This window comes from Phyllostomus discolor, chromosome 2, assembly GCF_004126475.2.
Source record: "Phyllostomus discolor isolate MPI-MPIP mPhyDis1 chromosome 2, mPhyDis1.pri.v3, whole genome shotgun sequence".
In the NCBI taxonomy this organism is placed as follows: domain Eukaryota; kingdom Metazoa; phylum Chordata; class Mammalia; order Chiroptera; family Phyllostomidae; genus Phyllostomus; species Phyllostomus discolor.
In genome coordinates, this window is record NC_040904.2 from 34,751,678 (window position 1) to 34,762,361 (window position 10,684).

At 39.7% G+C, this 10,684-nt stretch overlaps 1 protein-coding gene across 8 annotated transcripts in view; it reads left to right on the forward strand.

Moving 5' to 3' along the window:
* Positions 1-10,684, forward strand: part of FNDC3B (fibronectin type III domain containing 3B) — a 315,121-nt gene that overhangs the window by 190,988 nt on the left and 113,449 nt on the right. The gene's annotated exons all lie outside the window — the stretch shown is intronic.

A 10,684-nucleotide genomic window follows, 5' to 3' on the forward strand; every position in this document is an offset into this window, starting at 1 on the left:
AGAATTCCAAATATGGAAGAAATGAGGATATAACATACTTTTGGCCTTTGACTTTTGGAATTGTTGAGAATCCAGAGATTCAGTTACACTTCAGATGAAATTCCACCACGTAGAGTCATAATTTCTGATTGTAACATTGGAAGCTGGTGACAAAAGCATTATTCTTGTGCTGTCTTCCTTCAGAGATCACAATTGCCTTTGGACCCGAGCCATAGTTCCTATTGTCGGGTGTTTGTATTCTAGTTCCTTCTCAGAAGGTCCTCTCTGATGTTTTTTTTCTCTCCCTATATTTTGCTATCATTGCTCAGAAAACAGAATCTGACCCCAGTGTCCGTTTACTGAAAGTGGGAGTGAAGAGTTTATTCATTCTGCAGATAAGAATTACTGTAGTGGGTCTGAGACTGTGGACAGTCACCGGTCCTTGGAGTCTGCCCTTGGCTGGACAGCATGCGCTCTGGGCAGGGGTGGTTGCATCCACCTGTGCGGTGCGGACAGTGTGTCCTTTGTTTGAAAGGATGGGCCTCCTGTTAATAAGGTCTGGAATGTTGGGAGTCCAGGCAGATTGTCTTTTGGAATCTCTTTTGGTCTTGGCTCCCTGCAAGAGAGAACACTGGTGCTTTTCTGCTTAAAATAAGATATTTAGTGGGGCTTTCACACCACACGAGGGGCTGATCTCTTCTTTCACTCGCATCCTTTTCTACCCTGTGAGCATGCATCCCCCTCTGCATGCTCAGACAGGGTGTTTTGGAAGAGCGGTTGTGGAGGGGGCAGGGTTCTTTTGTTCTCCTGGTGTGTGTACCCTCCTCACTGCATTTGAAAGTGCACAGTTTCTAGATGGAGTTTTGTTATTGCTTCTCTCTCAAGCCTTTGGTGATGATAAATCCTGTGTGTTTTCACCTGTCTGCAGCTGCGGACACGTCTTAAGCATGGCAACAGTATCAAGAAATCATGAAAAAAACCATGAGTGAGCTCAGGTCAGTGGAATGTCTCCATCTTTCTGCCAAGTACAGTCTGAAAAGTGAAAATAGTCCAAACAAGCGCAAATAACTTGTTTTTTTAAAGGATAATGTGGACCCCTGGATCAAAATGCAAGAGACATTCTTTTTTGGCAAGAAACTGGGCAGTTCACACCCTCACTTCCATTTTAAATGTGGGCTGCCAGGTCCACCCATCCCCAGTCGTGGAAGGCCTCCGAGTGACTTCAGGCCTTACCGCTTGCAGCTGCTTACCTATGGGATGGGAGAGGAGACGGGCCTGGGGACCGAAGGCTGTTTTCAGGAGTGTGCTGCTAATTGACAGGTGCCTTCTGACCTGGGCATTCCCTTCTAAGGGCCAGGACTGCAGCAGTCAAACTATGAATAACTCTTTTTCTCTAAGACCCCAGAATGCCGATTATTTTTTTCCCTTCGAGTGGTGTTGACTTGACTGGTGCACAGGCAAGTCTGTGGCTCAACAGAGAGGAGCTGTGGTGGCCCAAATCGTCGCTAATGAGCAGAGTGTGTGGTTGCATTAGCAGGTTACATCATTTACCCTTTCTTTTTGCCCTTTCCACTGTCTTTATGTTGCAGTCTGGAATGTTTTAAAGGTATTAAGTACATGATTTTTCCAACAGGCAAGATGAAACATTTTTGTCATGTCAATTTAAGAAGTTTTAACTCATTAAGTCATATTTGAAGCTTCACATCTTTCACCTACGTGTAACATGACAAACAACATGCAAAAAAATTCTTTGATTTTCCTCTTGAAGTGAATGTTCACCAGAAGATTGAGGGCAGAATTTTGATCACTTTCTACCATATATAGTATTTACCTCCGTGAACCCGTATTATTTTCTCTGCCCTTTTGCTTTCTTGGGAACTGATCACAGAGGCATTTAGATGACATCAGAACCTGTGTTGGTAAATATGTGTCATCACAAAAAAACCCTCTTAAATAGCAAATGTAAGTGATGACGTGGCTTGTTTCTGGTACATATATAACCTTCAATTTTATTGAGTTGAAACTTTTATATGTCATTCTCTCATTGAATGAAGGTGAATTCTGGATTTAACTGGGTCCGAGGTCATCATCACAAAGGTGCCATGCTTAGAAGCCAAATAACTTACTAGTGGGAACCCGGTATTTGGTTCTAGTTCTCTCAGTTGTGAGCTGTGTTCCTTTGGAGAAGATAATTAATCTCCCAAAGCTGCAGTTCTTCCTGTATGTATAAAATGGAGGTAGTTAATAGCTTGTATTTCAGAAGGCTGTCATGAGCTCTTACTACAGTTTCACACTCTTACAATGTATTTTTAAAATGTTTAAAAGAGTGTGGGTGGAGAAAGACTGTAACTTTTTTCTGCTTGTGAGAACTGCCTCCCATGGATCACCTTAGCCGAACACACAGCCAGGAGCAGACCCCGCAGAGTGCCGAGGGGCAGGGCATCCTGTAGTCAGAGTCAGTGCTGAGTAACCTGCAGTGCCAAGGACTTGAGATAGGAAGGGATGACCGGGGCATCCAGACCTCCCACAATTATCTTGGCTTTGGCTACCCACAAGCAATATGATGAGTACTGGACAAGAATAAAATTTAGCCTTCTTTCCTCATCTTTTCTCTGCCTCACCTCTGGGTTGGATTCTCTTGTGAGACTGAGGAGGGGAGCATGACAGGCCAGCTTGATTCTGCTTGAACCTGCTCGACACACTGACTGCTTTAAATTACTCTGCTAGGTATCAGAAGTGTTGGGAGAAAGGGGGGAGGGTTGGCTGGATGGAGATGACTTGGGTGGATGACAACTTTTTGATACTTATTTTGCTGACACTCATTTTACTTGCTATAGGGACAGTTAGTTAATGCAGGTGGATAAGCTACCTAGGAAACCCACTAAATTTCAAAGTTTAACATTTTTTCTTGTAGCTCAGAAATCATACGCCATCATTTCCATATTCTGTTGGTCATGTTCCATTAGTCACACGCCGTGTCTGTTGATACATTGTGGAAGGCCTCCACACAGAGGTGTGAATACCAGGGCAGGATGTCCAGGGGCTGGGGTGGGAAAGGGAGGGTGGCATCGCAGAAGCTGGCTACCAGTGGGCAGAGCCAGAAACTGTTTCTATGAATAGTCTATCTGAACTAGTCTCAGCATTTGTGACGGAATTTTGGCTACTTTCCAGCTGTTTTATCAACATTGATTTGTCACTGGATCTCCTGTGGAATGGTGCTTTAGGGTCCCTCTATTTAACTGCTGTTATCTTTGGTTTTATAGGGTCAATATGTTGTAACATGACAATTATAATCAGTTTTGCAAATGTGCTAATCACAAGTCATCCTTTCTGCCATGACTAGCTGTGGCTTTATTTTAAATTTAATTTGCCCAAGCAAACACACCACAGTGTAGGAGACCATATTACCCTGTTCCAGTTTTTGATGCTTTAACAAGACCTTGAAATTATATTAAGAATTGAGCAGAGAACATCAAATGGGAAAGGTCCCTGGGAAACAGTAGTGATACTAGCTCATTGCTTTTGATTTCCTCTTCGCAGACAAAGTAAAGGGTATAAATATCCTTGTAGTTGACTGTAAAATTTCTTCTTTTTTTCTCTGGTGTTGAATTTTCGGAAAATGCGAGGTCCTAACTACTTCACAACTACAGCAGAAGCATGGGGGTTTTCCCTGTAGACACTGTGCTCAAAGAGGGGCCCGAAAGACTAGGTGATAGTGATGGGATGATTCGCCCTCCCCAGGTTCAGGAGGACGGGGAGAAGTGAGAAGGACCTCAGGGGTGTAGGCTCGGAAATCAAAGGAAGGGGCAACACTGGAAAACAAGTGAAATGAAAGAACAAACACAGTGGGCTGGGAAGATAAGATGGGCTGTGAAATAAAGGTAATTTGGAAAAAATAAGAGGCAGAAAATAGGAGAGGTTTTATGTTCCATTTTTATGTATTCCTTTCTTCCCACTACTTAACATTTGCCTGGGTTGAGGGGTGCCCTATTGTGGTCGGTGAGCCTTTTTATTGGCTGCTCCACTTCAAGCAAATCTCCCTGTGAATGAACCCCTTACTCTTCCTATTGGGGCTTTCCCAACACTGCAGTGTACATTGATGTGATAAGTGAATTAAAACTCAGTCTTATGAAGAACTTTGAAAGGAGGTAGCAGGACGCAATATTGAAGTATTGGGTTTTTGAATAGCAATCTGTATTGTTAAAGAGATGTTATAGAGTTTTGATAATAGTTAAAAGCTGGAAGTCTAGAAATTTTCCCTCATTTTTTAGTTTAAAAAAATTAGAACAAGAAAAGGTTCGCCTTTACCCTTGGGTCAGTATGCCTATGTTAAAAGCAGCCTGCTTTAACTGAAGATACCGTGGTTATCGGTCCTCTCAAACCATGGCCTCTTTAAGATGCAGTCAGTTCTTTCTGCAGAGAAGGAAGGAAGGAAGTTCACTTTCACTTCACCTTTATCTGTAATAAAAAGGAGTATCAATAGCATATTTATTATATGCCAAAGCCTTGCTTTGTTTTCTTATTAGAACTACCTCATCGAAGCAAATGAGGAAGTGAGAGAAAGAACTAGGCCTACCAACAATTTTTTAAAAATTTTATAAATGAATTTATTACTGCTACTCTTAAGTCACATGGCAAACTTACATTGGCCTCTTTTTTGCTAGTATTTGAAGAGACTCAAATTATTATATGGAACAGTGAGATCCTTAAAATGAGCAGTGAAGAAACTGCCATATTTTAAGTTCACTGAGTTCCTCAAAACTATTTCAGTATTTTGCCAAGCACATTAAAAAATAATATTTAGTCTTTCAGGAAGATTTATCTGTATGTGGAATGTGGCTTCAAGGCCTCAAGGAACTCCATAAGATATCAGCATCTCTTGAAAACTGCTTAAAAATCATGTGTTACTCAAGTGAAAAATGGTTATTGGTGCCATAACTCTTTAGCTCTCAGGGCTTTTTTTTTATTTTACTTTTTTAAACACACTGATGCCATCAATATTACTTACTGCTCACCCTGTCATCTGTGAGAGGATGGCTCGAATTCAATTATAGGCAGTTTTTAATTTGAAACTATATTTTGATGTTATTTAAGGTTTCCATGTTTATGAACTATTATTATCCATAGATTTTACTCTCTGGATTTAGTGGACTTGGCACCATCTAGATTATCATTCATGAGGGCAAAACTGTCTTTATTAAGCTTGATAAGTCCCTACTACATTAGTATTTTATGAAGGAAAGTCTATCTTTTAGGAAGTATAGATACATACATTATAAGATTTCCTTCTGATTTTGCCTGATTCTGCAATGCATACACACCTGTTTTCTCCATCATTTCTTTTAAATAATTTCAGGGTCAGTTGGTTACCATTCTGTGGCCATGCTACTCACGGTTGGAACGGGAAATACAGTAATAATCTTTTATACATTAGCCTCTGTACTTCAGCTTTCAGAACTTTGGTTTTCTGGACTTGATAGTCTGTGGGATGTTTTATAAATTCTCACTCATTCTCCTTCTTCTCCTATTGTATACTTTTCTTTGTTCCTTGCTTTTTTAAATTCTGTGATTTCTCTTTTTCTTCCCCACTCTGTATAACTTGGTGTCCATCACCTGCCATATTTATCATTGCTAGTACTACAAGTGAACTTAAAATCCAGAATTTTTATTTGTTCATTCATTCGTTTATTTGCTGCTGGCACAGTTAAATTTTTCCTCTTTTTCAATGTCAAGAAAGAGTCAGAGAAAACTGAACACCAAGGAATGCAGATGATTCATCCACTGCAGGCAGCATATCAAAAGGGATATTTTGGGGGAGCAGAGGATCAGTTAGTTATGTGTTGAAGGCAGGATATACTGGATTTTATAAAGTTACCATGAAATAAAATGGAATAAAGTTACAGTGCCCAAGATGTTTACTTGAAATGGTGGCTAGAGTCATATTGATTAATGCTGGTGAAGAGACACCAAAATGGAAAATAAGCCATTTCTAGACAAGTGGTAATCATAGGTGACAATTATGTTAATTATACTTTATTTAGTTGGCGGGTTTTCTTCCTGGAAAATTACTTTTTTTTTTAAGAGAAATTTGAAGCATTTGAGAATTGGATATTTTGTGGAAACTTGTGTGTAATTTTTCAGTCCTATCCAATTTCATAAGTCTCCAGGGGGTGTTCTCAGGCCTAGGTTTATGGACGCTGTACATAGTATCGGCTACCAAAAGAACGAGCTCCCGTTTTATTGGAAAGTATGTTATCCATCTGAATCCTACACTGTTTTGAGCAGATGTTCCCTCGGCATTTTTGAACCATTTTAATGCACAAGATGAGGAGAACAGGACATCAAAAGAAAAAGATTGGCATTAACTTCTGAGACTAGGAAACTGCGTTTGAGCAGGGGTAAATGTCCATAATCTCAGTCTTTGTTATCCCTGTACTAAATTTGGGATAATGCAGTATAGTGACCTAGTCACTGTCAGACCCCAAAAATTCAGTAGCAAGTGTCTGTTCTGTATTACTAGGAGAGTAGATTAGAAAAGTTTATGATAAATTCTAACACAGTCCTGGCACATATTAGGAACTCAGTTCATTTGATTTGGCTTGATTTTCCTTGCTCTCTCTGTTCACGAGGAAATTACTGCACAATGGAGCTCAGTACCTCTGGGCTGAAGTCAAGGTGTTGCTGTGGTCAGGCTTCCCCCCCCCCCCCCCCCCACAAAGCTGTAGGGAAGAATCTGTTCTTCTTTTCCAGCCTTTGCTTGTGGCTGCATTAATCTCATTTTCAAAACCAGCATCTTCAAATCTCTCTCTGCTCCATTTTCACATAGCTTATTCCTCCGTGTATGTCAAATCTATTCTACCTTCTTATGAGCATATATGTGATTTCATGTAAGACCCACTCAGATAATCCTGGATAATTTTCCCATCTTAGCATGCTTAATCCCAGCACTTTGCCATGTTAGATAACACTCACAGGCTCCAGGGACTGGTGGGCCATTTTTTGGCCTACTGCAGACTACTTCTAGTGTCCTCCAACTAGAAACCTGGCCAGAGCCAGCCCACTGTCCTCCACAGTGTTTAGGTCTGATTGATGTATCACCTGACTCTGCTTAGCATCCGCCACAGGCTTTTCTGTGAGTTACCATCAATATAGACATACAAGAGCAACACCAAGTACCTGTCTCTAGAAGTAATGCAGGTCAGGAATCATTTGGTACAGCCACCTCCTTTCTTGATGGTAGCAGACGCATCAGGGAAATCTCTGCACAGTAACTTAAGCTAATTGAGGCAAGTCAACTGAATCCTGTAACAATTGATCACTTTAACTGTGGAAATAGGAGTGAGCTATCTTGTGGACTTGTATGTGTATATATATGTACAATGGTGGATGTGTATTTTTAGACAATTTTCGTGGAAGCTAAATGACAGGATCTGTATAATTCCTTGAAAGATAAGAATAGTGGAGTTAATGGCATTTCCCAAAAAGAAGTGAAAGGAACCTCTCTTAATTTGGGACATAGTTTATCTTCAAAGAGGAAACTAAGATAGTTTTTACCTAGCATGAGATAAAACTCACAAAACTTTCAAAATCTTAGTGAATATAGTGATTCTATAATAATTAATAGCTGTTATATAGTTACTCCAAGAGAATTCCGTAAGAAAACTGATGCTTGTTAGCCATTGCCTGCATGGCGAATGCTACTGATTGAGTACATGCATCCTTTCCTTGAGAGCTGTTATCTAGGCAGGGTCTAATAATTGCTTTAATTTTGGAAATGGACCCCAAGGTATCATGAAGGTGATAAATTCTAAAGCCCTGTTATTTACCTTGCTATATTTTTAATAATTATTGCCTGGCATAATGAAATTGTGTCTTAAAGATTTCATTTTTTACCCTTGTGTGGGTGTTTTGCCTGAAATAGAAAGACAGAAGATTTTGACTATGTATGTGATAGTATTGGGTTGGCCAAAAAGTTCATTTAGTTTTTTGTCCCATTTGATGGCTCTAGCATTGCTTAGTTATCTTTAACTTCATTCAGATCAATTTTGTTAGGTTGTATTGTGACAGCTGTCATATCAGTGTGCATTTTAGAAATAACTTATCAAAACTGGTGAATTTTTGTTCAGCATTTTAATATTGAAGATGGAAGAAAATATGCAACATTTTTGGCATGTTATGCTTTATTATTTCAAGGAAGGTGAAAACACCACTGAAACATACACACAAAGATTTGTGCAGTGTATGGAGAAGGTGCTGTGACTGATTGAATGTGTCAAAAATGGTTTGCGAAGTTTCTTGGTACTTTTGACATTTTGGCCAAATATTCTTTGCTGTGGGACAGTCCCTTGCATTGGAAGATGTTTAGCAGCACCCCTGGCCTGTTCTCACTAGAAGCCAATAGTGGGAAAGAGCTGACATACTCAAAATGCCCAAAATCAATAAAGTTATTGGTGAAAATGAAAAAAATGTGCCTTTTATTTAACAGAAAAAACTAAATGGACTTTTTGGCCAACCCAGTATTTGAAATCATTTAAGATTCTGTCCTCTTCCAGAATTTTATGAGTCTGTGAAATTGGTAAGAGATTTTGTGTGTGTGTTTGCTTGTGTGGGTGTGTGTATATCAATCAAAGTTAAGTATATATAACTTTATAGTTTAAATTTCATCAGATCATTGCTTGGATGAACAAAGTAGTCCAAACTGTATCTGCAGTGGGTTTCAAAAGTTTCCCTGGACTGCTGTTATAAGGAGTCCTAAAATGAGAGGTCGAGAGTAATAAAGTTGGGGTACGTGAAGAAATAAGAATATGACGGGAAAAAAGTTTTGACCAACATGAGAACGCAGCTGGATTTTATAGTATGAACCAAGGTCATACAAGATTACACATGACAGAAGGCAGCAGGTACAGGTGCTGTGACAGTAAGTGGGAAATCAAGGAATGGAGGGTGAAGTTCTGGTCCAGTAACATGGGTCTTCCCTGTAGCCAGGTCCAGCTGTATCAGATGTGTGAGGTTAGTGGTATTGCTGGGACCTACTAAGGGGGAAGAGAACCAGAGGGGACGATGCCATGTCTCCTCTCTAGAATAGTTTCTCCAATCTTATTTTCAATACATTTAAAACACGAAATCTATTTAGGCCCTTTAACTTTGTGCATAGTTATAAGCCTTTAGTTTTAGCTTCTTACATGTTTTTTCCATAAGAGTATCAATCACTTACAGCATATACTGTGCCCTGCCAGTTCCTTTGGAGCCAGTTTAAATGAGCAAAATAAAGGAGTTTGGGGAAAACCATCTAAGTATGTCTGGTAAATTGTTTTACTATTTGAGGACAGCTCTGGAGACTGAAATACGTTTTCCACTTAGTAGAATTTGGCTTTTTTTGTGAGCCACCACATTCATGGAAATATGTTGAAATCTTAAATGTAGAGAATATGACTTACTGCTTTTGGTATTACTCGCTGTCTAGAATAATGTTCCAGGCTCTACTGCAGTGTATCTCTGATCAGCAGCACTCAGAACAAGGATGACTTCAGCCTGTGATGAAGCATGCATGTCATGATTTAAAACTCCCTGTTTTGGATTCTTTAGATTGTAGAGCAAGTGTGCTGCAAATCCTTGCTTTTCTGTGGGTGTAGAAAATCACATTGATTATTGTGAAACAAGTAGTAGGTTTCCGTGTATCTAAAGTACATTTCATCAAATGTGACTTTTCCCCTAAATGTCCAATATTATTGTAGTGCTTATTTTTTGAAGTCTTAAATTTTTTAGAGCAGTTTTAGGTTAACAGCAAAATTGAGAAGGTACAAAGCTTTTCCTTTTACAGTGTTGGTTTTTAAATCTCTGTGTGTGCATGTACACCTGCCTAGAGATTTTATTCACTGAGTGAGTCTCTCTGCTTTAACTTTGGTTTCCTTACTATTCATTTTTCTGCACAGTAGCCACAGGATCTTATTAAAACCCCTGTGTTTTCCTTCTGAATGTAGCATAAAGTAGACTCTTTATGCTTCTTACAACCTTCTGTATCAGCTGACTGCTATGCTGAGGCTATGCTACCTCAGCCCTTTCCAGCCCTGCTCCTGCTCCCTGGGCTGTAGACACAGGGCTTTCTTTCCAGTACTCTAACATGCTGGGCCCTGCCTGCCCCAGGCCTTTGCTCTTACTGTTTCCTGAGCCTTGCAAGTTCTCTTTCTCTTCATTCTTCCTGGAGCAGCCCCAATGCTTCAGGGTCAGAAAGGCCTTCCATGACTATTCCATCTCATTATCCTTGAAAAAATACTCATCGTGGTGCCCACCACTTGCTGACCTCATAAGGTGGGTTTTATGTATGTGTATATTGTCTATATTCTCCCACCAGAGTTTACCCCTTGAATGTATAGGAGACAGACTGGCGTCAGAAGTTCAAGTGCAGAGCTCATTCAAAGGGACTTCCAAACATCTTTTATAGATAAGAAATGCTGAATTTTGTTTTTTATTTAAAATTTTTCATTTTATAAGGCTTGGCTTAAAATACAGAATTCCAATTACAGTTGGAAAGAGTTACCAGATAGTTCATTATGTGGTTTGTGTGTGCCAGAATTGCACGGCATGTAGTGCAAAATACTTTTTGGAGGAACTGAACAGACAGGTAAGAATTTTATGCTAAGCCTATTTCATCCCCACAGGTGACGCTCTTTCCCTATAAATGAAGTCTTATATTTCCTTTCTGCCA